This window comes from Rhinoderma darwinii, chromosome 1 (genome assembly GCF_050947455.1).
Source record: "Rhinoderma darwinii isolate aRhiDar2 chromosome 1, aRhiDar2.hap1, whole genome shotgun sequence".
In the NCBI taxonomy this organism is placed as follows: Eukaryota; Metazoa; Chordata; class Amphibia; order Anura; family Rhinodermatidae; genus Rhinoderma; species Rhinoderma darwinii.
In genome coordinates, this window is record NC_134687.1 from 662,016,123 (window position 1) to 662,043,910 (window position 27,788).

At 41.1% G+C, this 27,788-nt stretch overlaps 1 pseudogene; it reads left to right on the forward strand.

Moving 5' to 3' along the window:
- The first annotated feature begins 232 nt into the window (after nucleotides 1-232).
- Nucleotides 233-10,146, forward strand: LOC142709063 (uncharacterized; annotated as a pseudogene).
- The last annotated feature ends 17,642 nt before the right edge of the window (nucleotides 10,147-27,788 follow it).

Sequence of the window (27,788 nt, forward strand, 5' to 3'; positions counted from 1 at the left end):
TTATACGTCACCTCTGTGCTGGATTTTCCGCTGCACTGGTCCTTACTGCTGTATAATATCCTCCATGCTGCTGCAGCTTCTAAGGGTGTGCTACAGAGAGATAGTAGACCAGGATGGCTCTCTGCTCTGTGTGCAGTGTATAGAAGACATGATAGCAGTTAGGCTCCACCCACTGCTTCAGGGAAAACTGAGATTTAAAGATAGAGCCTGCAGAGGGAAAACTGCTAAAAGAATGCCAGGTACAAGTCATGTAATGGCCAGAAATAGTGTTATTCTTCCTGTACACACATATAACAGATTATTCTGAAAAGTCGTCTAAAAATTAGGTATGCTTTATTTGTTTTTAAGAAGTTTTCAAAGTGGGTTTAAAGATGTGGTTTTTATATTGGATTAAAAGAAACAAATCCATGATTATTAGGAAGCACCTATTTTAACCAGTTGCTTACTACCCATAGATTATAAATGTCCTGGTGGTCCACACCTATCTCTGCAATGATGTTTTAAAACATCCTGCTGAGTTTTCTCCTCTCCGACTCTCCCACTCCATCATAGTTAAAAATATCACATATTTTTTTACACAATATCGAAGCCCTATATGTTGTGAGAAAAACAGGACCAAATAAATATAGGTTGGCAGAGAAATAGAACAACAATTTTCTATTAAATTGTCACATGACTAAAACGTGAATGAGGCCACTTTATTTTATTAGGTTCACATTATTAGGACTTGATAGGATCCTCTTTCCCCTTAGTAATATCATTCCACTAAGAATTCAGACTGTTCTATGTACTGGAAACCTTTATTACAGATTCTGATTATTAACTTCACTCTGTCTATTCCACTACATCCCAAAGATTATCTATACAATTGAGATCCGGTGACTGTTCAGCCATTAGGATATGCAGACCTCATTATCATGTCCATGAATTCATCCTGTCATTTGTCTCATGACACATTATCTTGTTAAATGTAGACTGTAGGCAATATTAGACTGTAACAATATTAAGTTAAGATTGTATATGTCTTATTAGCATTTAAACGGCTAAATATGTTGGCAGAGAACAGGCCTCATTGCCAGACAAGGTTCTGTTTTTCAAGAAAAATAATTTTATTAAGTCAAGCTTTGTGTTATAAATTAATAGTGGAGGACTGAGTGTAGACCAGAATCCTGGACTGTCATGGATTTATTTTAAAGTGTTATACAAAGCGTTATAAGGCTGGAATGGAGTCAAAAGTCATGGCTTAAACTTCTTCCTGCTTGATCCACTTCTGACTTTGGCTCAAAACACTGCATGTATGTTTCCAGCCTAATACAAATGTTATACATTTGTCAACTTTTTTATTGGGAAACAAAATCACAGTTTATTTATTTTTAATCCTAACAGAAAATCCCAGTAAGAACTCTGAGGGAAACTTCACGTTATTGCTAAATTATAAAGTAGAAGATGAAGATATGATGCAGCAGTCTTCAGGAGAAAACCTCATTACCCTTAATGTACATCCAGGACTTCACAGTAAAGACCCATCATATAATTTCACTAATCAAGAGGAACCTTCTCCTAACCAATCACAGATTGTTACCACAAGTACAGCTCAGAAAGGGGGTAAAAGGTTTCAATGTGGTGAACAGTTCACAAAAATATCAGGTCTTTTAACAAACAAAAGAATTCACACAGGAGAGAAGCCGTATTCATGTTCAGAATGTGGGAAATGTTTTACATATAAATCACTTCTTGTTACACATGAGAGAAATCATACAGGGGAGAAGCCATATTCGTGTTCAGAATGTGGGAAATGTTTTAGAGAAAAATCAGGTCTTGTTAGACATGAGAGAAGTCACACAGGAGAGAAGACGTATTCATGTTCAGAATGTGGGAAATGTTTTACAGATAAATCACATCTTGTTATACATGAGAGAAGTCACACAGGGGAGAAGCCGTATTCATGTTCAGAATGTGGGAAATGTTTTACAGATAAATCAGGTCTTGTTAGACATGAGAGAAGTCACACAGGAGAGAAGCCGTATTAATGTTCAGAATGTGGGGAATGTTTTGCACAAAAATCAAATCTTGTAACACATGAGAGACGTCACACAGGAGAGAAGCCATATTCATGTTTAGAATGTGGGAAATGTTTTACAGATAAATCAAGTCTTGTTGTACATAAGAAAAGTCACACAGGAGAGAAATTATATTTGTGTTTTAGAATGTGGGAAATGTTTTACTACTAAAGGCAAACTTAGGGCTCATCTGAGAAACCATACAGGGGAGAAGCCATTTTGATGTTCTATATGTGGAAGATGTTTTACAAAGAAACTTACATTTTGGAACTCCGCAGAGAATTCACATGGACTAGAAACCATAATCTTGTTTAGAATGTGGGAAATGCTAGAACAAAAAAAAAAAGATTTTAAATACATCAGATTATTCACAAACTTTAACCACTTAATGACCAGCCTATTTTAGGCCTTAATGACCAAGCTATTTATTACGTTTTTTCATCGTCTCATTCAAAGAGCTATAACTTTTTTATTTTTGTCGACATAGCTGTATAAGGTCTTGTTTTTTGCGGGACAAGTTGTATTTTGTAACCGCACCATTTTGGGGTACATAGAATTTATTGATTAACTTTTATAAAAAAAAATTGGGGGGGGATAGAAAAATACAGCAATTTTGCCACACTATTTTGCGTCCTAAATTTACGCCATTTACCATGTGGTATAAATAGCACTAACTTTATTCAGCGGGTTGTTACGATTGCAACAATACCAAATTGATATAGATTTTGAATCCTTTACTACTTTTAGTAAAAACTCTTTTTTAACCCCTACCCGACATTTGCCGTATCGGTACACCATGAAAAGCCATGACTTCCCGCAAATTGCCGTATCCATACGTCAAATGTTTGGCACCGGCTCAGAAGCTTAGCCGGTGCCATCATCGCCGGATCTCAGTGGTATCTTACAGCTGACATCCGTCTGTAATGGCGGGGACCGAAATTAGCTTCGATCCCCGCCATTAACCCCTTAAGTGCAGCGTTCAAACGCGATCGCTTCACTTAAGGTGTTAGCAGCTCATCGGTACACAAGAAATTAAATTGCCGGAGTTGCGGTGGCTGCAATGGCAACCGGAGGCCTAATTCTGGCCTCCCGGTCTGCCTAGCATGGAAGCTGGTCAAGATTCCCCCGGCGGTGGAGCCTGATCGACTTCCGTAGCCGCCGGAAAAATGGCGCCGTCTCAGGAGCTGATCCGGCGTCAGCAGTGGAAGTCAGCTGTATGTTACAGCTGACATCCACCTGTAACGGCAGGATCCGAAGCTAGCTCCGATCCCTGCCATTAACCCCTTTGATGCAGCAATCGAAAGCGATTGCTGCATCTTAGCGGTTGCTAGCAGATCGCCAGCCCTGACAGGCAATCGGGACTGGCGACTGCTGCTATGGCAACAGGAGACACAATGGTCTCCACCTGCTCAGCCATTACGGAAGCCGATTAGGCCCAGCCGGGAGGTGAAGCCTAATCTGCTTGCTGTCAGTGAATAACTGACAAATCTAATACATTGCACTACGTAGGTAGTGCAATGTATTAGAAAAAAAACATCAGACAGTTGGACCTTCAAGTCCCCTAGTGGGACTTGAAAAAAAGGGTAAAAAAGTATCAAAAAGTGTGAAAGAAGTAAAAGTTTCAAGTAATAAAACACAATCTCCCTTTTTCACTTATCAAGTCCTTGAAAAAAATAAATAAACCATACGTATTTGGTATCGCCATGACCGTAACGACCTGAGGTATCAAAATATTATATTTATTGCACGCGGTGAACAGCGTAAAAGAAAAACTTAAAGAAAGAATACCAGAGTTTCTGTTTTTTGGTCACTTTGCCCTACAAATATTGGAATATAAAGTGATCATAAAGTCGCACGTATCCAAAAATGGTACCTATAAAAATTATAGCTCGTCTCTCAAAAACAAGCTCTCATACAGCTCCGTCGACAAAAAATTAAAAAAGTTATGGTTCTCACAACTTGGCGACAGAAAAAATACATTCTTTTTACAAAAGTAATTTTATTGTGCAAAAAGTTGTAAAACATAAAAAAGTGCTATAAAATAGGTATCGCCAGAATCAGACTGTCCCCCAGAATAAAGTTAACATGTCATTTATAACGCATGGTAAAAGCTGTATAACAAAAACAAAAAACTGCCAGAATTGCCTTTTTTTTGTTTACCTGGCCTCCCAAAAAATAGGATAAAAGGTGCTCAAAGAGTCTCTCATGTACCCCAAAATGGTACCAATAATAACTACAGCTCGTCCCGCAAAAAAAAGCCCTCATACCACTACGTCTATGAAAAAATAAAATTAGTTAAGGCTCCAATAAGTCAGGAAATAAAAAATATGCAGTTGTGCCGGCCCGAGGGGAACATTTCTTCTATTTCAAGAGGCGATTTATCAAGGCCCTACAATTAGGGAACCAGGAGGCGGGAGAGCCCAAACATATCCGCTAGAAGCGACGGTGCCCGTATAATACCAGGACAACACTTCCCAGCAAAATTCCCCAAACTGTAAAGGTGCGGAGTGTGGACCAAAAGGGGGATAAGAAAGGACGCCATATATCAGTGCGACACCGGCCTGTGCAGAAAGGATTGCTTCACAGCGTAACACACATCTATGGATCATTTTATTGTTTTTTTACCCCATTATACCACCTGACTATGCCCCTGATGTACTCCGCCCAGCTTACATGTACCCCCACATTATAAATGGAAACACCAGCAATACTCAAACAAATCTACTACCAAGTAAAATCCACGCTCCAAAAGCCATATGGCGCTCCCTCCGCTCTGAACCCTACAGTGTACCCAAACAGCAGTTTCCTTCCACATATATGGCATCGTCCTACCCGGGAGAACCTTTTTAACAATTTTTGGGGTGTGTGTCTCCAGTGGCATATGTCACATCTAGGGAAAAATATACATTTTTAATTTGCACCATCCGCAGCGCATTAATTTATAGAAAAGACCTGTGGGGTGAAAATGCTCACTACACCCCTTAATAAATGCCTTGAGGGGTGTAGTTTCCAAATTGGGTCACTTCTCAGGGGTTTCTTTTTATTATTTCACATCTGAGCCTCTGCAATTGTGAACCAATACTTTGTAAATAGCCAAATTAGGCCTCAATTTCGCATGGTACGCTTTCACTCCTGAGCCTGGTCGAATGTCCAGGCAAAAGATTAGGGCGACATGTAGGGTTTTTCTAAAACCGGGAAACACCGCATAATAATTAGAGAGCTGTCTTGTTATGGTGGCACAAGCCGGGCACCACATATTGACATATCTATGGAAAAATCCCCCCGAGTGCAAACTAATTTCTACAAAACACCTGCAGGGTTAACATGCTTACTACACCACTAGGTAAATGCATTGAGGGGTGTAGTTTCCAAAATGGGGTCACTTCTGGGGGGGTTTCCACTCTTTTGGTCCCACAGGCGCCCAGAAACCAATCCACCAAAATCTGCACTCCAAATGGCGCTCCTTCGATTCTGAGCCCGGCCGTGTGCCCAAACAGCAGTTTATGACCACATATGGGGCATTACCGTACTCGGGAGAAATTGCTTTACAAATGTTGGGTTCTTTTTTTCCTTTATTGGTTGAGAAAATGAAAAATTTTACGCTATAGCTACATCTTATTGAAGAAAAAGGATTGTTTTTATTTTCACTGCCCAATTCTAATAAATTCTATGAAAAATCTATGGGGTCAAAATGCTTACTACACCCCTAGATGAATTCCTCAAGGGGTGTAGTTTCCTAAATGGAGTCACTTTTTGGGCGTTTTTATTGTTTTGTCCCCTCAGGGACTTTGCAAATGTGACATGGCCTCCGCAAACCATTCCTGCTAAATGTGATCTCCAAAAGCCAAATAGCGCTCTTTCCATTCTAAGCCCTGCCGTGTGTCCAAACAGACGTTTATTACCACATGTGGGGTATTGTTTTACTCGGGAGAACTTGCTTTACAAATTTTGTGGGGCTTTTTCTCCTTTAGTCCTTGTGGACATGAGAAAAAAAAATCGCTAAACCTACATTTTCATTGAAAAAAATGTAGATTTTAATTTTCACGGCCTATATCCAATAATTTCTGCAAAAAACCTGTGGGGTCAAAAGGCTCACTATTCCCCTAGATAATTTCCTTAATGGGTGTAGTTCCCAAAATGGGGTCACTTCTAGGGGTTTTCACTGTTTTGTCCCCTCAGGGGCTTTGTAAATGTGACATGGCCTCCGCAAACCATTCCTGCTAAATGTGATCTCCAAAAGCCAAATAGCGCTTCATCCATTCTAAGCCCTGCCGTGTGTCCAAACAGCTGTTTATTACCACATGTGGGGTATTGTTTTACTCGGGAGAAATTGCTTTACAAATTTGGTGGTGTTTTTTCTCCTTTAGTCCTTGTGGAAATGAGAAAAAATTAGCTAAACCTACATTTTCTTTGAAAGAATGTAGGTTTTAATTTTCACGGCCTACTTCCAATAATTTCTGTAAAAAACCTGTGCGGTCAAAATGCTCACTATACCCCCAGATCATTTCCTTGAGGTGTGTACTTTCCCAAATGGGGTCACTTTTGGGGGATTTCCACTGTTTTGGCACCGCAAGAGCCCTTCAAACCTGACATGGTGCCTAAAATATATTGTAATAAAAATAAGGCCCCAAAATCCACTAGGTGCTCCTTTGCTTCTAAGGCCGGTGCTTCAGTCCAGTAGCACGATACGGCCACATGTGGGATATTTCCTAAAACTGCAGAACCTGGGCAATAAATATTGAGTTGCATTTCTCTGGTAAAACTTTGTGTTATGAAAAAAATATGAAATTTGTAAATTTCACATCTACGTTGCTTTAATTCCTGTGAAAAGTCTAAAGGGTTAAGAAATTTTCTAAATGGTGTTTTGAATACTTTGAGGGGTGAAGTTTTTAAAATGGGGTGACTTTTTGGGGGTTTCTAATATATAAGGCCCTCAAAGTCACTTCACATCTGAACTGGTCCCTGTAAAAATACCCTTTTGAAATTTTCTTGAAAATGTGAGAAGTTGCTGCTAAAGTTCAACCCTTGTAACGTCCTAGAAAAATAAAAGGATGTCCAAAACACGATGCCAATCTAAAGTAGACATATGGGGGATGTTAGCAACAATTTTGTGTGTTTATAACTGTCTGTCTCACAAGCAGATACATTTAAGCTGAGAAAAATGCTAATCTTTACAATTTTTCTCTATATTTTGGTGTTTTTTACAATTAAATATTGAATATATCGAGCAAATTTTGCCAGTAACATAAAGTCCAATGTGTCACGAGAAAACAATCTCAGAATCGCTTGGATAGGTAAAAGCATTCCAACGTTATTACCACATAAAGTGAAACATGTCAGATTTGAAAAATGAGGCTCTGTCAGGAAGGTCAAAAGTGGCTAAAGAGGGAAGGGGTTAAAAAAAATATTTATTTTTTGTGTCTCCATATTTGAAGAGCCATATCTTATTTTATTTTTCCACCATACAGTTGTATGAGGGTTTTTTTTGGGGGTCAACTTGTAGTTTTTATTGGTATAATTTTGGAGTACATGTGACTTTTTGATAACTTTTTATCACATTTTTTTTTAAGGCAGGATTCACAGAAAACATCGATTTTTTTTTTTTTTTTGCATGTTTTTTTATTTTATTTTTTACGTCGTTCACCGTGCGGGTTAAATAATGTAATAACTTTATAGTTGGGGTCTTAACGGACGCGGCGATACCAAATATGTGTAACTTTTTTTAATAAGAAAGCATTTTGTAAGGGGAAAAAGTAGGGTTTTAATTATTTTTTTCACTGATTTTTTATTTTTTTTTGTTAACTTTATTAACCTCTTTTTTTTTTTTTTTTACTAGTCCCACCAGGGGACTTAACTAAGCGATCCTCCGATCGCTTTTATAATACACTGCAATACTTCTGTATTGTTGGTATTAGTGCCTGTCCGTGTAAAACGGACAGGCATCTGCTAGGCCATGCCTCTGGTATGACCAGCAGGTATAATCTTCAGGCAGACCCGGGGGTCTTTATTAGAACCATCCTGGCTGCCACAGAACACCGGCACTCTGCCCTCATGCGCAGGGTGTCGGTGAGGGGAGAGAGGCAGCTCCCTCCCTCTCTCAAAAACCACTCCGATGCGGCGCTCGCTATTGAGTGACGCATCTGAGGGGTTAAACTGATATTGATCTCACCCATTAGAGCAGGGATCGTGAAAAGGCGTATTGGCGGTCACTGATGGGTTAAACAGCCAATAAGCGTGTGTGTTTATTTTTTGGGGTGGAATTAGCCTGGATCTGCCAAACACCCAAATTATATTTACCTGAGATCAACTGTGACCGGGATCTATGAAGGAAAAGTATTGTGGATATAAGGATATGTTTACTTACAAAGCAGAGAAGCTGAACTGTCACCAGGAACCTCGCGTCTTATTACTGTATTCATAAATTCCCCCGCACTGCAGGAGAATCCAGACGGACAGTAAGGACAATGTAAACTTATTGCTTTTAACATATATGGACATTTTATATTTGACGTTCATTAAAACAGTATAAACAGAAAAAAAACAACTAACTTTCTAATTGAATAAAATAAATATTCACCGATTTATTTTCATAAAAGGAAATGTCATAAGTGCATTTATCACTGAATTAGAATCAAGGTTGGCGCCCAAAATCACGCCCACATGTGGTGGCGAATGGCCACACAATTTATCTTGTAATACCCTAATATTTAGCTGCTTAATCGTGTGTCCATTCGTCGTCTATGTGGGTATGGTTGTGGTTGCCATTCTGTCTGTTCTTAAATTCACTTGCGGTAGATTTGTAGTATAATTTTCTGAAACTGTAAATAGTTCCATACATCTGAGTGGGGTTGCTTCTGTAGCACGTACATGGATTCTGAAATCACCATTCAGATGAGTAGAACAGCCGCACACATTTCTGACACAAATCTTCTATTTGTGAACTGGAATCACACATGCAGTTTAGCTCAAAAAAGCGCATGAAAAACTGCACCGCAAAGTCAGAAGTGGATCCAGACGGGACGAGAAGTGTAAGCCCTTCATTTATATTTCCCAATTCTTTTTAATACTCTCTTAGAATTGCCTAAAAACAACTTATGTGTAATTCCATCATTAGACAGGATCCAGGAGGAACATGTCTCATTACGTTTGGTTTTCTCTTTGTTGTTGAAATTTGTGATATCACCATGCCGAGATCCAGAGCGCTCTGAGGCCTTCGGAAAGGTTATGGATGTCTATGGTTCCGGAAAGGGAACACGGCTAAACTATTGGATCTCAATCATTCCAGTGTCCAGAAAATCATCTACATATTAGATTTTAGACAACCGCCAATTGGTCCAGGCCAGTCTGTCTCGGTAAGATCAGCCTGAGAGCAGAACACATGATACTGAGAGAAGTTTCTGAGAATTCCAGAATTTCTTTAAAGATCTACTGCAGATTTTAACACTCTTGATGTCTTCCATTCCAAAAATGCTGCAAAAATGAAAACTGCATGGGGGTGCACCAAAACAAACCCCTAGTTATCCAGAAAAAACATCAGAGCAAGACTTTAGTTTGCTTGTGAACAGCTAGGAAAATAACATGACTTCTGGAACAGTCTGCTATGGAAAGAAGGATCAAAAAGTTATTTGTCCCCAGTACAAGAGGACATGTTTGCCATAAATTATAGACCGGGTTTCACCAGATAGAAACCTGTAAATGACTTGAGATCACGGTGGAGGAAATGTTATGGTTTGAGACTGCTAAACTGCATCAGGACCTGGGCAGCTCATCCTCCTAGAGTCCACTAGTAAAGTGCGATTTTGCTGATTATTATGGTTTGGTCAATTTTCTTTGTGCGTTGTTGTGTGTTCTCATTGAAAGTTGTGCTCCATGGACAATGCTACCAGGTGTGTCTTGTGCATGTATTGGTGCCTTGAACAGCCGTTTGAGGGTGAATATCTGTGCACTAGATGCGGCATGTTGTGTATTTGGAAGCTCAGGTATTGGATCTAAATATTCAACATGCAGCACTTAGGCTGGGTTCACACGACCACATTAACGTCCGTAATGGACGGACGTATTTCGGCCGGAAGTCCCGGACCGAACTCAGTGCAGGGAGCCGGGCTCCTAGCATCATAGTTATGTACGATGCTAGGAGTCTCTGCCTCTCTGCAGGACAACTGTCCCGTATTGTAATCATGTTTTCAGTACGGGACAGTAGTTCCACGGAGAGGCAGGGACTCCTAGCATTGTACATAACTATGATGCTAGGAGCCCGGCTCGTGGTCGTGTGAACCCAGCCTTAGGAGCATTGTAAACCTGGAGAGGAGTTTAGAGGTCACTGAGCAGGCACTGGCTGGGTTATGGTTTGTATCTGATCATTGTAGTATAGTTAGTTTATATACATGTAGGAATTTGAGTCTTATATTGACTTTTTTCCAGGTGTATTTCTATGGTATATCCTGTATGTAATTCATCCATACATTTTGCGGGTTAATCACTTGTCTTTTTTATCTATTTTTTTCACAGATATTCACTTATTGTGAAGCAAATTGGGCGTTTGTTGCAAGGGGGCAGAGGCCGTTGATTTCTTTGTATGGTATTCTCCAAAAAGTGGTGTATTATGTCAATCTCCATTTTTTTCACTTCCCCTTTTCCTAAATTATGAGGACACATTTTATTTATCATTAGGAAATATGATTGCTGTGCATAGAGAGATTTATTTCCTTGAACAAGTATATATGGCAACCAATGAGGTAATTGACTTTACGTTTAACCCTTAAATTCTTTAGGATTTTGTACTATTGAAATCTCTAGATTTAGAGCTGATATTGTTCCTAGTTGTTGTCACACCACTGTATTTGACGGTGTGGATGGACAACCTGGTTTGGGACATAGTCTCTGTTATGTATCTTTATCTTCATTGGTTTTGCCTTTTGGGATTATCCCTACTGTGTTTTGTAATTTTGACAAACACTTTGGTGCTAGCTGTGTATATGTCATGCTACACCGATTTCAAGTATGACATTTCTTTGCAGTGATTGTCCTCTCACTCTGAATTATGTATGCAGAATGAGGGAATTAGCGTCATAGTTACCGCTGGAACGCAAGCGTCATCGTGCACATCGTGGTTCTCTATGACCTGATGCGGTCCATTCAGCCAACCTTCCGGTTTGGGCGCCATCTTGGAGCATGCGTGGTGGATGCGCGCGTACGCCACAAATTTGGAGCATTGCAACTCGGTACTGTACTATTCTGAAATTATGTATGTATACTCATTGGCCTCTGCCCCTTTCCAATTATGTCCTGATTGCTGATTATACACTTTTACAGTTGTTCACAGTATATATTGTAAACAGTCAGTAGATAGACTGGTAGAGGGTAGGTATGTGCCACTGAGATTTCTTATCTCAGTGGTGTAAATCTCTGGGAAGTTCATTGCTCAGCAAGGTTAGTTGGTGAGCAGGAGTTTTTTAGGCTGGATTTCAGGGTGCGGGATTTAGGATTGGCTGTAGAGATTCTGGGTGGGATGACCATTCCCATACCTCCACTCCAGGTTTTGATTTCTAGAGGTTCTGAGTCTCAGCTGGCCCTGATTAAAAGGGAAGCTGACCGTGTGGAGAGAGAGAGTGAGGAGGAAGGAGGTTGTTATTCCTCCAGGGAGACTGCTATGACCGAAGCACCTAACAAATGGGATTTGCACACTCAGTGGTGGCTGCTACAGGGTGAGAACTTTAAAGATTGTTTTTCAACAAAGTTATATTGTTTTGTTGGTTGCTTTACCCAGTGGACGCAAACTCTGTACAAAAATGATCTGTTTGTTTGGTGCAAATAAAAAGTACCCGCTGTGTCTGTTTTACCCTGTTTCCGTGTGCGTGACTGCCCAATACAGCAACCCAAGGGGGACGCCAGCTCACATATGGTGGTGAATGCGGGCATCGCGCTAAGGGTAAATGCACAGTTCCTTAATTTGATTGGACTTCCCGTATGTCCTGGGTAAAAGCAGCAACAGGATTGAAAAAAAACTGTTCTGGAAGAGCTCGTAAAACAGATGGTGCAGGCAAACCTGCAACAGCAGCAAGCGATCGCACAGCAGCAGAGGGCTCATGCTGAGGCTATACAGGTTCAACAGGAGACCAACCGCCTGCTGGGTGAGCAAGTTTCCGCCCTAAGAGAGACTGTCGTGGCTCAATCACAGTTACCACAGGAAACAGCCACCACCCTGATAAATGTTCGCAAAGCACCCTGCAGAAAATGACTGCTGCAGATGATGTGGAGGCATATATAACCATGTTTGAAAAGTTGGCCGAGCGAGAGAACCTCCCTCTGAAAGAGTGGGCAGAGGTCCTGGCACCATTTTTAGTGGGAGAACCACAAAAGGCATATTTCGACCTGACATAGGAGCAAGCCAATGACTATCATCTATTGAAAGCAGAGATACTGGCTCGGTTGGGGGTTACCCTTTCTGTGCGGGCTCGTTGGGTTCATGCTTGGCGGTACAAGAGGACTAAACCACCACGATCCCAGCTGTTCGATCTCCTGCATCTGGCACGCAAGTGGCTTCAGCCCAAAATCCTAAATCCTAGGGAGATGGTGGAAAGAGTGGTGATGGACCGCTACATGAGTAGCCTGCAAGAGAGTTGTATCGCTGGGTTGCCCAGGGAGACCCCCAGACTCTAGACCAAATGCTTTCTGCAGTCGAGAGGTATACCTCTACTGAAGATTTCCTTGCCCCGGAACCAAAAGTGCGACCTCCTGAGCGAAGCTACGAGATACACCCTGCTGCGGTCTGAGCGAATCCGGTCCCTAGGACCCGAATGGCAGAGTTGCCACGAGGAGGGAAACTAAAGTTTAAACCCCTAGCACCAGGCACCCAACTGTTGCAGTCTCCAATCCGGAGTAGACCTGACTTTCTGTGTTGGAGGTGCCAGCTGACGGGCCACATTGCGGCCCACTGTCCCCAAAACACGGAACCGATGGATTGCAGTGCCACTCGACGATGCTCCCTGTTTGCTCATTTGGCCTGCAGTGCTGGTACCCGACAGGATGAGGGACTACATGAGCGACAAGTCCTTGTGAATGGGGCCGTTGTCACAGCCCTCCTGGACTCAGTTAGTCTGGTCACACTCTTGCGGGCCACCCTACCACATGTACTGGTTAACCCGGAAAGGCGGGTGGGGGTGATATGTGTACATGAGGACACCAAGCACTACCCGGTGGCCAACGTCACTATAGAGACTGACTGTGGGTCTCAGGCCCATGAGGTCGCGGTTGTAAATAATTTGATTCATGCCTTTATCATTGGCCGTGACTTTCCCTTGTTCTGGGAGCTGTGGGACCACAGGTCGGCTAGGGGGGGGGCAGGAATAAGGTTGATATTTTGTCTTTGCACCCTGTTCCTTTAAATGAGGATGGGCCCACTGAGGCAGTAGTGGTAACAGAAAAGTGGGCCGACAATTTTCCTCTGGCGGTTTTAGCAGGAGAAGAGGGTGAGCCTGCAGGTCCTGAGGCAAGTCCCCCTGATCTTGAGGTATCCCGGGACAACTTTGGAACAGCTCAACTGAGAGACCCCCACCCTAAAAAATGCCTTCGGAAATGTGACCGTCATTAATGGTGTTCCGCAGGGTCGTAATGCGGATAAATGTTTTCCCCATTATGCTATTAATGGGGGATCTACTGTATCGGGTCACGCAAATAAGGGAGACCCTAGTTGAACAGTTGCTGGTACCCGCCCCATATAGACGTATGGTACTGGACATGGCTCACACCCATGTGCTAGGTGGTCATATAGGTACAGATAAGACCCAGGAAAGGATCCTAAAAGATTCTACTGGTCAGGCTGTTATAAAGAGGTTGCGAACTATTGTAAATCATGCCCAACCTGTCAGTTAACTACTCCGGTAGCTCACTTTAGGAGCCCGTTAGTTCCCCTGCCTATAATTGAGGTCCCGTTTGAACGAATCGCGATGGACCTAGTGGGACCGTTGGTTAAGTCTGCCCGGGGCCACCAGTATATTCTGGTGGTGTTGGACTATGCCACCAGATACCCTGAGGCTATCCCCCTGCGAAACACCTCTAAATGTATTGCTCGGGAGTTGGTGCACATATTTTCCAGAACTGGCCTGCCGAAGGAAATATTGACAGATCAGGGAACCCCTTTTATGTCTAAAATCATGAAAGTTATGTAGGAGCTTGAAGATCAAACAAATAAGAACCTCGGTCTATCATCCTTAGACCGATGGACTGGTAGAGAGGTTCAACAAGACCCTGAAGGGGATGTTAAAAAGGGTTGTGGAGAAGGATGGTCGGGACTGGGATTGCTTATTGCCCTAATTGTTATTTTCTATCAGAGAGGTCCCTCAGGCCTCCACTGGGTTCTCTCCATTTGAGTTACTGTACGGCAGGCACCCCCGTGGTCTCCTCGATATTACCAAAGAAACATGGGAGAGTGAAGCGACACCTAATAGAACATGTTGCACAAATGCAAGATCGGATAGCCAGGGTTATGCCCATAGTAAAGGACCACCTACAGAGAGTTCAGGAGGCACAGAGCCGAATATATAACAGGGCAGCCAAAGTGAGGCAGTTTAACCCGGGTGATCGCGTGTTGGTGTTAGTGCTCACAGTTGAAAGTACATTTTTGGCCAGGTGGCAAGGCCCCTATGAAATTGTGGAAAAGGTTAAAGAGGTAACTTACAAGGTACATCAGCCGGGGAAAAGGAAGCCGATCCAGCTCTATAACATAAATTTAATTAAACCCTGGCAGGATAGGGAGTCCTTGCTAACTTTCTCAAAAATATCTGAAGATCTGGATGTGCAGATTAGAAAGGTTAAGATTGCTGAAACTTTGTCACCGCCACAAAAACAAGAGACGAGTGAATTTTTACAGCATAATAGGGACCTGTTTTCAAATCTCCCAGGGGTTACTGATGTGATAGAACATGATATTACTGACCCGAAAGTCAAAGTAAGAATTAAGCCCTATAAAATCCCAGGAGACAGGCCATCTCAGAGGAAGTGAAATGCATGTTAGCACTGGGGGTGATTGAGGAGTCTAATAGTGGGTAGTCCAGCCCCATAGTGTTAGTTCCAAAACCCGACGGGACATGGAGGTTCTGCAATGACTTTCGTAAGCTGAACGAAGTTTGAAAATTTGATGCCTACCCTATGCCTAGGGTAGATGAGTTAATTGAGCAATTGGGGCCAGCCAGATATATTACAACCCTAGATCTCACAAAAGGGTACTGGCAAATTCCGTTGTCAAAGGAAGCCAGGGAGAAAACTGCCTTCTCCACCCCAGAGGGGCTGTTTCAGTATGTAACCATGCCCTTTGGGTTACAGGGTGCACCGGCCACCTTTCAAAGGGCGATGGATCGGGTTTGGAGTCCGCACAAAAGATACGCGGCAGCCTACCTAGATGATATAGTCATCTTCAGCACTAACTGGGAGACCCATTTGAATAAAGTTCAGTCTGTGTTAGATTCCCTCGGAAAAGCAGGGTTTACTGTTAACCCAGAAAAGTGTGCCATTGGGTTAGAGGAGGCCAGGTATTTGGGCTATTTGGTAGGAAGAGGTGTGATAAAACCTCAAGTGAACAAAATTGAGGCAATACAAAATTGGCCACAGCCCCTTACAAAAAAACAGGTGAGGGCATTCTTAGGTATTGTGGGATACTATCGAAGGTTCATCCCAAACTTTGCCTCCATTGCAGCACCCTTAACAGATCTTACGAAAGGGAAGAAGTCCGTTATGGTTCAGTGGTCCCCAGAAGCAGAAAGGGCATTTCAGGGGCTTAAGAAAGCCTTGTGCAGTCAGCCGGTGTTTATAGCACCAGACTTTTCGAAATAATTTAATTTATTGTACAAACTGATGCCTCCAATGTTGGTTTAGGGGCAGTCCTATCGCAAGAAGTGAATGGGGAGGAGCATCCCATAGTGCACCTAAGTAGGAAACTCACTTCTTGTGAGAGGAATTATTCAATAGTGGAAAAGGAATGTTTGGCCATAAAGTGGGCACTAGAGACGCTGAGATACTATCTACTAGGCAGAAAATTCCGGCTAGTTTCGGATCATGCCCCCTTGAAGTGGATGTGCCACAACAAAGGAAATAATGCAAGGGTAACTAGATGGTTTCTAGCATTGCAAAATGTTAATTATAGTGTGGAACACAGACAGGGGAAACTACATGTCAATGCGATGCCCTTTCACGTCTCCATTGCTTATCGGCTACAAGTGCCCAGTCCCCTGGCCTTGGGCAGAGGGGGGGGGTGATATGTAAACAGTCAGTAGGAAGACTGGTAGAGGGTAGGTATGTGCCACTGAAATTTCTTATCTCAGTGGTGTAAATCTCTGGGAAGTTCGTTGATCAGCAAGGTTAGTTGGTGAGCAGGAGTATTTTAGGCTGGATTTCAGGGTCCGGGATTTAGGAATGGCTGTAGAGATTCTGGGTGGGATGGCCATTCCCATACCTCCACTCCAGGTTTTGATTTCTAGAGGTTCTGAGTCTCAGCTGGCTCTTATTAAAAGGGGAGCTGACAGTGTGAAGAGAGAGAGTGAGGAGGAAGGAGGTTGTTATTCCTCCAGGGAGACTGCTATGACCGAAGCACCTAACAAATGGGATTTGCACACTCGGGTGGTGGCTTCTACAAGGTGAGAACTTTAAAGATTGTTTTTCAACAAAGTTATATTGTTTTGTTGGTTACTTTACCCAGTGGACGCAAACTCTGTACAAAAAGGATCTGTTTGTTTGGTGCAAATAAAAAGTACCCGCTGTGTCTGTTTTACCCTGTTTCCGTGTGCGTGACTGCCCAATACAGCAACCCAAGGGGGACGCCAGCTCACATTATATATATGTATGATTCAATTGTCCTATGGTGTTTTAGTGTGTATTATGTGCACTTCATCTCACTGACTGTAGATGGGTTAAAAATGTCTAGATTTTGTATTTGCATTCACTAATTATAGATTTAATAAGTATTGATCAATTATTGAATGTACTTCCTATATAAACGTAACACTTTGCTTTATGTGGTAGCTTGAGAAAGGTTCTGTCTTGAACCTAAACTTCGCTCACTTGAGGTGAATAAAGCAACCGTTTTTCATCTTCTTTAAGGTCCTGGCGCCGTTCCTATTTCCTATGGTTTTCTCTACAAATTTGTTGGGGAAGTGATTTATTCTCTGGTAACATGCACATGGTCTAATATTTAATTGTGGTGTAGTGCTGTGTTCAATTGTGTTTGGACTAGAGAACATTATTCGGAGCTCAGAACGTAGGTTTTTTTTTTTCTTCATCACTTAAGTTAATAAACCAGGGTTTCCATTTACTAGAAAATTTGTCTCATAAAGTTACCTGAGTAATATGCTTTTTCATATAGCAGAATTTTGTACACCTGCCCTTTCCATTCACGAAGATGGGGAGATCTATGTAAAATAAAAAAATTTCAGGATCTCCAAACGGGCTAAAAAAAAGCAGTTGGAGAATCAATTGAACTCTAACTTTATTATATACTTTATCAATTTTAATAGAGTGCCCTAAGAGAATTAGAGTAAGATCATGATCATGCCAAAGGGTACAGTCCATTTAATACATTCTATTATATGTGACCAATAGCGATGTAATTTGGGACATCTCCAAAGCAAATGTATAAGGTCTGTACTTGAACACCCACATTTAGGACAGTCATCTATAGTGATATACCTCATTATAACCAATTTTTTCGACGTGCAGTGCAACCTATTAACCACCATGAACTGTGAAAAGCGGTGAGCTACATACCGTAAGTGAAGAGCCGTCTATGTTTTTGTAGATAGACTCCCATTGTGCTAAGGAGATTTGACTGAATTGATCAGTGTAGTTAAAGTCAGCTACATTTTTAAGCATTATAGAAAAGTGTTTATAACAGAGAGAGATAATCAATTGTGACTTGGAACCCCAAAATTCATTTTGAATGGAGAAAAACTATTTTAAATCCCCATTTCTGAATAAATGTGAGACTCGATAGATCCCATACTTGACCCAAAACTGAACTTCTCGTATCGCATAAAATTCAGGTAAAAATATGTTATTCCATAATGGAGTGATTTCCATAAAGCCCCGAAAGGCGGTTCTATCCCTCGCTTCTTTCCAGACCTTAGATTGTAATTTTAATAATGGATTTGAGGAGTAATTTGGTTTGGATAACACTCCCGATTCCAGGAGTTGAATACTATTTTTCCACACCCCTTGACCCTCTTCCCTTAATATCGACTCAGTCACTGACATACAAGTCCAAAAAGTTAACTGTTGTACATGACATGCCAAGAAATATAAAAAAAAGTCAGGCATTTGAAAAACCGCCCTCATAAATTAGGATACATAATTTAGCGTATTTAACCCCTTAAGGACACGGCCAATTTTAGCCTTGAGGACAGAGCAATTTTTTTTAAATTTCCCTCTTTGCATCCCGACGCTCATAACGCTTTTATTTTTTGTACGACGTAGTTGTATGAGACTTTGTTTTTTGCGGGACGAGTTGTACTTTATGTACGTACCATTTTTTGGTACAAATACATTATCGTTTAATTTCTATAAATTTTTAATTAGATTAAAATGCTGAAAAAAAGCAGTTGTGCAGCAGTTTTAATATTTATTTTTTTACACCATACACCGATCATCATAAATAAGGGTATACATTTGTTGTACAGGTTGTTACGGTCGTGGCGATACCAAATATGTCTATATTATTTCATGTTTTGGGACTTAAATTTTATAAAGTTTATTTATTATAAAAAATGTGTGTTTCTGTGTATTTTATTTACTTTTTATTTATTTATTTACCATTATTTTTTTTTTACATTCATTTAACTTTTTTTTTTAATCCCATAAAGGGATTTATCATTTTGATTTTTATTTTGTAACTGTAATGTACTGGCATAGATCTATATGCCAGTACATTAGCCTGTTACTGATCGTACACAGGCAGTTGTTAGGGCGCACCTCAGTATGCCCTAACAACAGGAAATATGTTCAGACAGCCCTGGGGTCCTTCAATGGACCCTGGGCTGTCTGGCCATATGAGTTGTGGGCTTTGATCGCGTCACAGTTATTTTCTGTGACGCGATCAATGTGCAGTCCCCTCTCCTTGAACGCCGCGATCAGCTGTCATCGCGGCGTTCAAAGGGTTAACAGCGGAGAGAAGATGTTTCTCTCCTCTCCGCTGTCAGAGCGGGGTCGTGGCTGTGTATTACAGCCGTAGCCCCGCTCTCGATCGCACACACCGAGACGGCACAGACGGCTGTCACACAGGACGAGTATGCTCGTCCTAATGCGCGAAGTGCTCGCCGCTCAGGACGAGCATACTCGTCCTGTGTCGGCAACCAGTTAATTCGCGTTTGTCTACCTCTCCATATCAGGTAATTTATGATAGATTCAAGAGTTCTGAATATACTTTTGGTTAACCAAACTGGTGCATTGCCAACATGACCTACCATTGGCAAAATCACCATTTTAACCATCGCTATACGTGAAGAGTATTAGGGTAACAATTTATTCCCGATTTTAATCTTTTGTTTACGTTTTCCAAATAAGGGAAGAATGTTCAATGGGATATATTCAGACAACCATCTGGATAATTTGATCCTCAAATATTGAAAGGAGTCTACTACTTCAATTCCTACTTCCCTCTTTGCCATATAATATGGGTCAAAGGCCATAATTTTTTACTTAGACCAGTTAATTTTATAACCCGAACAGTTCCCAAATTGTTCATACACGCCGACGACGTGCCCCACATCCCCGAGATCTCTCAGGAAGAGTAGCATGTCATCGGCGTATGGTGAAATCTTCTCACTTTCTTGAACCTAAAAACTCTTATTCCTGGATCAGATCTAATCCTTATCGCCAATGTCTCTATCAGAAGGTTAAATAAGAGTGGGGATAGGCGGAAACCATGACGGGTACCCCTTTATAATGTGAAAGTAGTAGAAAAAGAGCCCCCCATACCTACCCTACAACTCGGGTTAGAGTACAGAAGTTTCACCCATTTAAAAAAAAGTCCTCTCCCAAACCATATCTTTGCAGCACCCTCCAAAGGAATCTCCATTCTACTGTATCAAAGGCCTTAGCTGCATCTAATTACAACAGACCCCCATTATGGTATCTATCTCTTCCATATTCAATTTTAACAAAGGCTCTTAGAATACTATAAGAAATCGATTTTCCTGGGAGAAAACCAGTCTGGTCAGGGCACAAGAGCGAAGGGATTACCACCATAAGTTTATTGCTAGCTTTTTATCTAGGATTTTCAAATCGGTATTTAGAAGTGAGATAGGGTGGTTAGCGTCTAAATAAGACTGGTTCTTCTCAGTTTTTGGTACTAATATAATTGTAGCCTCTTCCATCGAAGGGGGAGCTTGTCCTGGAAATAGGCATAGTTATATAATTGAAAAAGATGTTCTACCAACACATCTTGATAATAAGTATAACCCTCATACGGAGTGTAGTCACATGATGGCGGTGGTGAGATGACGTGTTACATGTGCAGTTACTGTAATATATGATGTATAGAATATAATATAATCTGATGTATAGAATATAATATAATCGTTACAGGCGCAGTAGTCACATGATGGTGGTGGTGAGATGACATGTTACATGTGGAGTTACTGTAATATATGATGTATATAATATAATAGTTACAGGTGCAGTAGTCACATGATGGTGGTGGTGAGATGATGTGTTACATGTGGAGTTACTGTAATATATGATGTATATAATATAATATAATAGTTACAGGCGCAGTAGTCACATGATGGTGGTGGTGAGATGATGTGTTACATGTGGAGTTACTGTAATATATGATGTATATAATATAATCTAATTGTTACAGGCACAGTAGTCACATGATGGTGGTGGTGAGATGACATGTTACATGTGGAGTTACTGTAATATATGATGTATATAATATAATATAATAGTTACAGGTGCAGTAGTCACATGATGGCGGTGGTGAGATGACGTGTTACATGTGGAGTTACTGTAATATATGATGTATAGAATATAATATAATAGTTACAGGTGCAGTAGTCACATGATGGTGGTGGTGAGATGACGTGTTACATGTGGAGTTACTGTAATATATGATGTATAGAATATAATAGTTACAGGTGCAGTAGTCACATGATGGTGGTGGTGAGATGACGTGTTACATGTGGAGTTACTGTAATATATGATGTATAGAATGTAATAGTTACAGGCGCAGTAGTCACATGATGGTGGTGGTGAGATGACATGTTACATGTGGAGTTACTGTAATATATGATGTATAGAATATAATATAATAGTTACAGGCGCAGTAGTCACATGATGGCGGTGGTGAGATGACGTGTTACATGTGGAGTTACTGTAATATATGATGTATAGAATATAATATAATCGTTACAGGCGCAGTAGTCACATGATGGCGGTGGTGAGATGACATGTTACATGTGGAGTTACTGTAATATATGATGTATAGAATATAATCTAATTGTTACAGGCGCAGTAGTCACATGATGGAGGTGGTGAGATGACATGTTACATGTGGAGTTACTGTAATATATGATGTATAGAATATAATATAATAGTTACAGGCGCAGTAGTCACATGATGGCGGTGGTGAGATGACGTGTTACATGTGGAGTTACTGTAATATATGATGTATAGAATATAATATAATCGTTACAGGCGCAGTAGTCACATGATGGCGGTGGTGAGATGACGTGTTACATGTGGAGTTACTGTAATATATGATGTATAGAATATAATATAATAGTTACAGGAGCAGCAGTCACATGATGGTGGTGGTGAGATGACATTTTACATGTGGAGTTACTGTAATATATGATGTATAGAATATAATCTAATTGTTACAGGCGCAGTAGTCACATGATGGAGGTGGTGAGATGACATGTTACATGTGGAGTTACTGTAATATATGATGTATAGAATATAATATAATAGTTACAGGCGCAGTAGTCACATGATGGCGGTGGTGAGATGACATGTTACATGTGGAGTTACTGTAATATATGATGTATAGAATATAATATAATAGTTACAGGCGCAGTAGTCACATGATGGCGGTGGTGAGATGACGTGTTACATGTGGAGTTACTGTAATATATGATGTATAGAATATAATATAATAGTTACAGGTGCAGTAGCCACATGATGGTGGTGGTGAGATGACGTGTTACATGTGGAGTTACTGTAATATATGATGTATAGAATATAATATAATAGTTACAGGCGCAGTAGTCACATGATGGCGGTGGTGAGATGATGTGTTACATGTGGAGTTACTATAATATATGATGTATAGAATATAATATAATAGTTACAGGCGCAGTGGTCACATGATGGCGGTGGTGAGATGACATGTTACATGTGGAGTTACTGTAATATATGATGTATAGAATATAATATAATAGTTACAGGCGCAGTAGTCACATGATGGTGGTGGTGAGATGACGTGTTACATGTGGAGTTACTGTAATATATGATGTATAGAATATAATATAATAGTTACAGGCGCAGTAGTCACATGATGGCGGTGGTGAGATGACGTGTTACATGTGGAGTTACTGTAATATATGATGTATAGAATATAATATAATTGTTACAGGCGCAGTAGTCACATGATGGCGGTGGTGAGATGACATTTTACATATTGAGTATTCTGCACACCTTGATTGTGTTCAACAAATATTTTTATTGATTACTCATTCCAGAGGCTATACGTGCAACGTCAACGTTTCGGTCGTGAGACCTTCGTCGGGCACTAGAGAAACATATACATGTAATATGAGTTTCAAACATTGACATAACACACTCATGGACATGTCATGCATATTCAAGGGGGTCACTAGAGGGTTGTGGGTGAATTGTAATCAGTAAATTTCTGCCAGGTGAGCTGTTGAAATCTGTTGGGTATATTGAGGAAGGACAACCCATCGTGGGGCGTTGATGGGCTGACAGAGGTAGACCCCTCCCTCTGTTACACACCTTAGTTTCAGCAGCCGCTATTGACGAAAACAAGGGACTAAACTGCCAGGATCAGTTCTCTCCTATCTCAGCACTTGCAGCAGGAGCCCGGCTGTGTATAAGGCCTAATTCACAGGAGCGTATTTCACGTCAGTGTGCTGTCCGTTGAAATAACTGACAGAACACTGACCCATGCAATGCAGTGGGTCAATTCAGACATCCGTGTTTTTTCACGGTGTATCCGTTGCGTGAAAACTCACCGCATGCGATATTCTAGTGTTTTTGCGGACCACGTCGCCCATTGAAGTCAAGCACACGGACGACATCTGTGTGCTGTCCATGTTTCACTCATCAGTTGCCCAAAAAAATGCTGAGGAAAAAAAAAAAAGATAAAACTAGGAAGTGCCGGCAGAGGAGAAACGAGGACATAAGAAACTGATGCCATACGGAAACCACATTGACGAAACACAAACATGAAATACGGTCCGCTTTTCTCAGGCGCAAAATGGACACACTCATCTGAATGAGGCCTTACAATTATGCTCCTACTGTTGAAAGCTTCTTGAAGACCCTTAAAAGAGACATGTTCCAGAAGAGCTATTTATTGTGTACAGCCGATTATAGCAGAGACCTGATTGCTTGATATTGCAGCCCAAGGTTGTAAATATCCTAAAGACAACATGTTCCCTGGTGACTTGTGTGCAGAGTTGTAAAAAAAATAAATATATAAAACCACCTAAAAAAACTTGTTAATCCATCCAGTGTCTTGGGCGAGCCCCATATTGATTTGGTGTTTCCGTCAGATCCCAGACATTAGTGCAGTTGTTAATCGCAGCTGGTGCCCCCCAAAATCTGATATTAAGCCCAGTGCATGACTGGATTCCTAGAACACCTTGTAGAGAACTTATATGTGCAGTCACAGCTCCCTCAGCTCCGGCACTATGTATAACACATTGTCTGACGTGTTACTGTAATGTAGAACTAAGGAGGAACCCGACCTTACCAAACCTCCCAATTCACTTTCTAAATTCATTATTACTGACCTCTGGTAACACCTCCTGGAATTTCCTCCTCCACTTCACTCTTACACGGTGTATCGCCCCTCACCCGCTCTTCTTCTTCTTCATCCTCCACTTTAATATTAGTCAGATCTTCTCCCTGATATCACATATGTAACAATTCAGTACAATACAGCAGAGAGTGCGAAGAATCTAACAGATCAACATAAGAAACCACCAAAATCTATGACCCCATCTATGACCGCAGGACCAAAAAGCTCCACACCCCCCTATATAGATCTGTATAGGGCTCAGCTTCATCTACCTGATGATTCTCTGGGACATTGTGATTTTCCTCTGGACAGTCCTGGGATTACAGAGGACTGGGACTTCTCTCTGGTGGATTTCTCCTACTGGATCCATCTGTAGGAAACACACAGTGACTGAATACATGACTACTGTATATGTGTCTATATATCAGACACTTCTATCTACACTTCTATGTTTACTGTTCAGAGCCGAGATTACAATTTTGAGGTCCTCACTACCTGCACCGCGGTCCCAGTGCTGTGTAAGCCGCAGGTCTGAAGTTGCCTAAAAGAGTGAATGGCGGGGAGCTGGCGGTTTTCTGCTCTGCCATAGTAGTCAATTGTTGCATGCTCGACCACCGCAACTTCAGTTCTCCTCACTGCAGTTGAGCAGTGACGAGGACCAGGGGGCTGAAGATCCCTGTACTCACGATCGCGGCGTCCCAGTGGTGGGGCTCACTGCAATCAGACAATTACCTATTTTGTGGATAGGTGATGATTCTCGATTCTGGGGATACCAATTTAAGAAGCATTAAGGGACCCGAATTATGTATATTTTTATTGTGGATATTTAAGTCTCAAAGAGACAATTTTAGGACGGCCTAATTGTTTTCTAAAGTTTAATGTGATTGTTACGGGGGTAAAGCAGCCCTCTGCTCTGACTAATAGTGGGGTAGGATAGGACATATGGACCGTAATTATTATTCTTGTAAGTGCAGAACTATTTAAGTGTCTACCAGGAGAACGTCTCATCCAAGTGCAGAAGAGAAGACCCCAGTATTAGATCTCACACTGAACCTGCAGAACATCTTTTCACATGATTGTCATGTCCGCTGTTCCCACATGGTAGAACTTTACACTCCTCATGTTGCAGAGATTATAAGAGCAGCGCAGATAAGTCAGTGGTTATATAAGACTATGTTCACACACACAAGTCCCTGTCCCACTCATCTCAATATGGTTTGTAAAAACTCAAGCACAAAAACAACCACATTCACATATATGGAAATCCCTACAATAAACCTCTGAACATCCCCTAGTGCAGCACTGCAGCAAAGCGAGGAACGTGTGATCCGAGCTCAGGTATCACATCTGTATATACTGCACATGACCGTATTAAGGCTTAAACAAAATAATATATCTGTCTCATCTCACCTTTTGATGTGCGGGGCAGGTAGTTCTCCATCATGACCTCCTCGTACAGATCCTTGTGTCCTTCTAGATACTCCCACTCCTCCATGGAGAAATAGACAGTGACATCCTGACACCTTATAGGAACCTGACACACACAATGATACAGTCATCACCCAGACACCTCCAGTGCTGTTACTGTAGAATTTCCCAGCATTCCCAGCAGTGTCACCTCTCCAGTCAGCTGCTCAGTCATCTTGTAGATCAGTTCTAAGATCTTCTCATGTATCCTGGAGTGAGGGGGAGGCTCTGTGATGGGGCTCGGACTACTGCTCCATCCTCCTGAGTCCTGGATGATGGGAGTCGTACAGTCACCCGATGTCTTCTTCACTATTGTGTACTCCTGTGTATGGAGAGAGACACTTAGAGAACTGAACACAGTATTCCCCCTCAGTAGAGAGAGGGAGATTGTGACCCCGTTGTATAGAGCTCTAGTGACCCCACATCTGTAATACTGGAGACCTCACCTAAAAAAAGACATTGAGGAAATAGAACGAGGCCAAAACTAAAAAGGAAATAATATTGGGGTGACTAGATGGACCATGTGCTCTCCTCCTGGCGTCATCTATGTTTCTATATAGAGGTCATCCTGATCCTCCTGGTTCCTTGTCATTCTCATTGCTCTACAACATTACTATGGCTGCATTGGTGACATGACACATAACTGACCATATTGGTGGCTGATCTTCAGCTTTTCTGCTGGTGGCTTCTTGACGTCACTTGGACGGTCTGGACGCTGTTATACAGGACACTGGATTCTTCCTATTACTTCCTATTATGTATTGTCCCTTCCCTATGTGTGACTTGTTCTATAATGTAGACATACAGAACCTCACTTATTCATCATTGTGAGAAACATCTTCTCAGAGCCGTCACCACATGGAATAAAGGGGTATTCCCAACACGGACATTTCTCCCCAGGATATGCCAGAAATGTCTGATAGATGCGGCTCCACCTTTTGGCCGTGCTCGGCTTTTTCTGGAACTCCTATACAAGTGAATGGAGAGAGTCGTGCACATGTGTGGTCCAGGATTGTCACGATACCAGAATTTGGACTTCGATACCGATACTTTGTGTAGTATTGCGATACTCGATACCAAAACGATACTTTTCCAACAATCATAAAAGTTATATTTTATTAACAAAAAAAAACATTTTCTGATGTGAGGCGCGTGGTGTGATGATGAATTTTGAACCTCCATGGGCCTCACATTTATAGTAATTAACCCCATCATGTTTCTCACAGTCATAATGGACAACATTGGGTTAATGTGTGGGGCACATGATGGGGTTAATTACTATTAATGTGAGGCACATGGAGGTTCAAAATTCATCACACCTCGTGCCTCACATTAATAAGTGAAAGAAAGCAGATTTTTATTTTAGAACAGCGTAAACATGAATGACGCTATAAATGTTATTACGGTCGCGATGATACCGAATATGTGAGTATTTTTTGTATCGAGACTTATTTAAATTTTTATTGTAAAAAATGTTTCCCTTTTTTTTTTAACCTTATTTTATGTTTTAACTTTTATATTTTTAAACTTTATTGTACTGGCTTTGGGGCATATTTAGGGCATGGTTTTGGGGCATATAAGGGGCCATTATATACCCCAAAATCCCTGAGGACGCTGCATCTGCAGCAAAACATGTCGGAGGGGCTATATTAATCCTATTTTAGAGCAATGTTAACAGCTGACCTTTACTATTGACTATAGTTAGTACCTTTACTTAGTGATCGCTGATCTATACTATTGACTATAGTTAGTACCTTTACTTAGTGATAGCTGATCTATACTATTGACTATAGTTAGTACCGTTACTTAGTGATAGCTGATCTATACTATTGACTATAGTTAGTACCTTTACTTAGTGATAGCTGATCTATACTATTGACTATAGTTAGTACCATTACTTAGTGATAGCTGATCTATACTATTGACTATAGTTAGTACCATTACTTAGTGATAGCTGATCTATACTATTAACTATAGTTAGTACCTTTACTTAGTGATCGCTGATCTATACTATTGACTATAGTTAGTACCATTACTTAGTGATAGCTGATCTATACTATTGACTATAGCTAGTACCATTACTTAGTGATAGCTGATCTATACTATTGACTATAGTTAGTACCTTTACTTAGTGATAGCTGATCTATACTATTGACTATAGTTAGTACCATTACTTAGTGATAGCTGATCTATACTATTGACTATAGTTAGTACCTTTACTTAGTGATAGC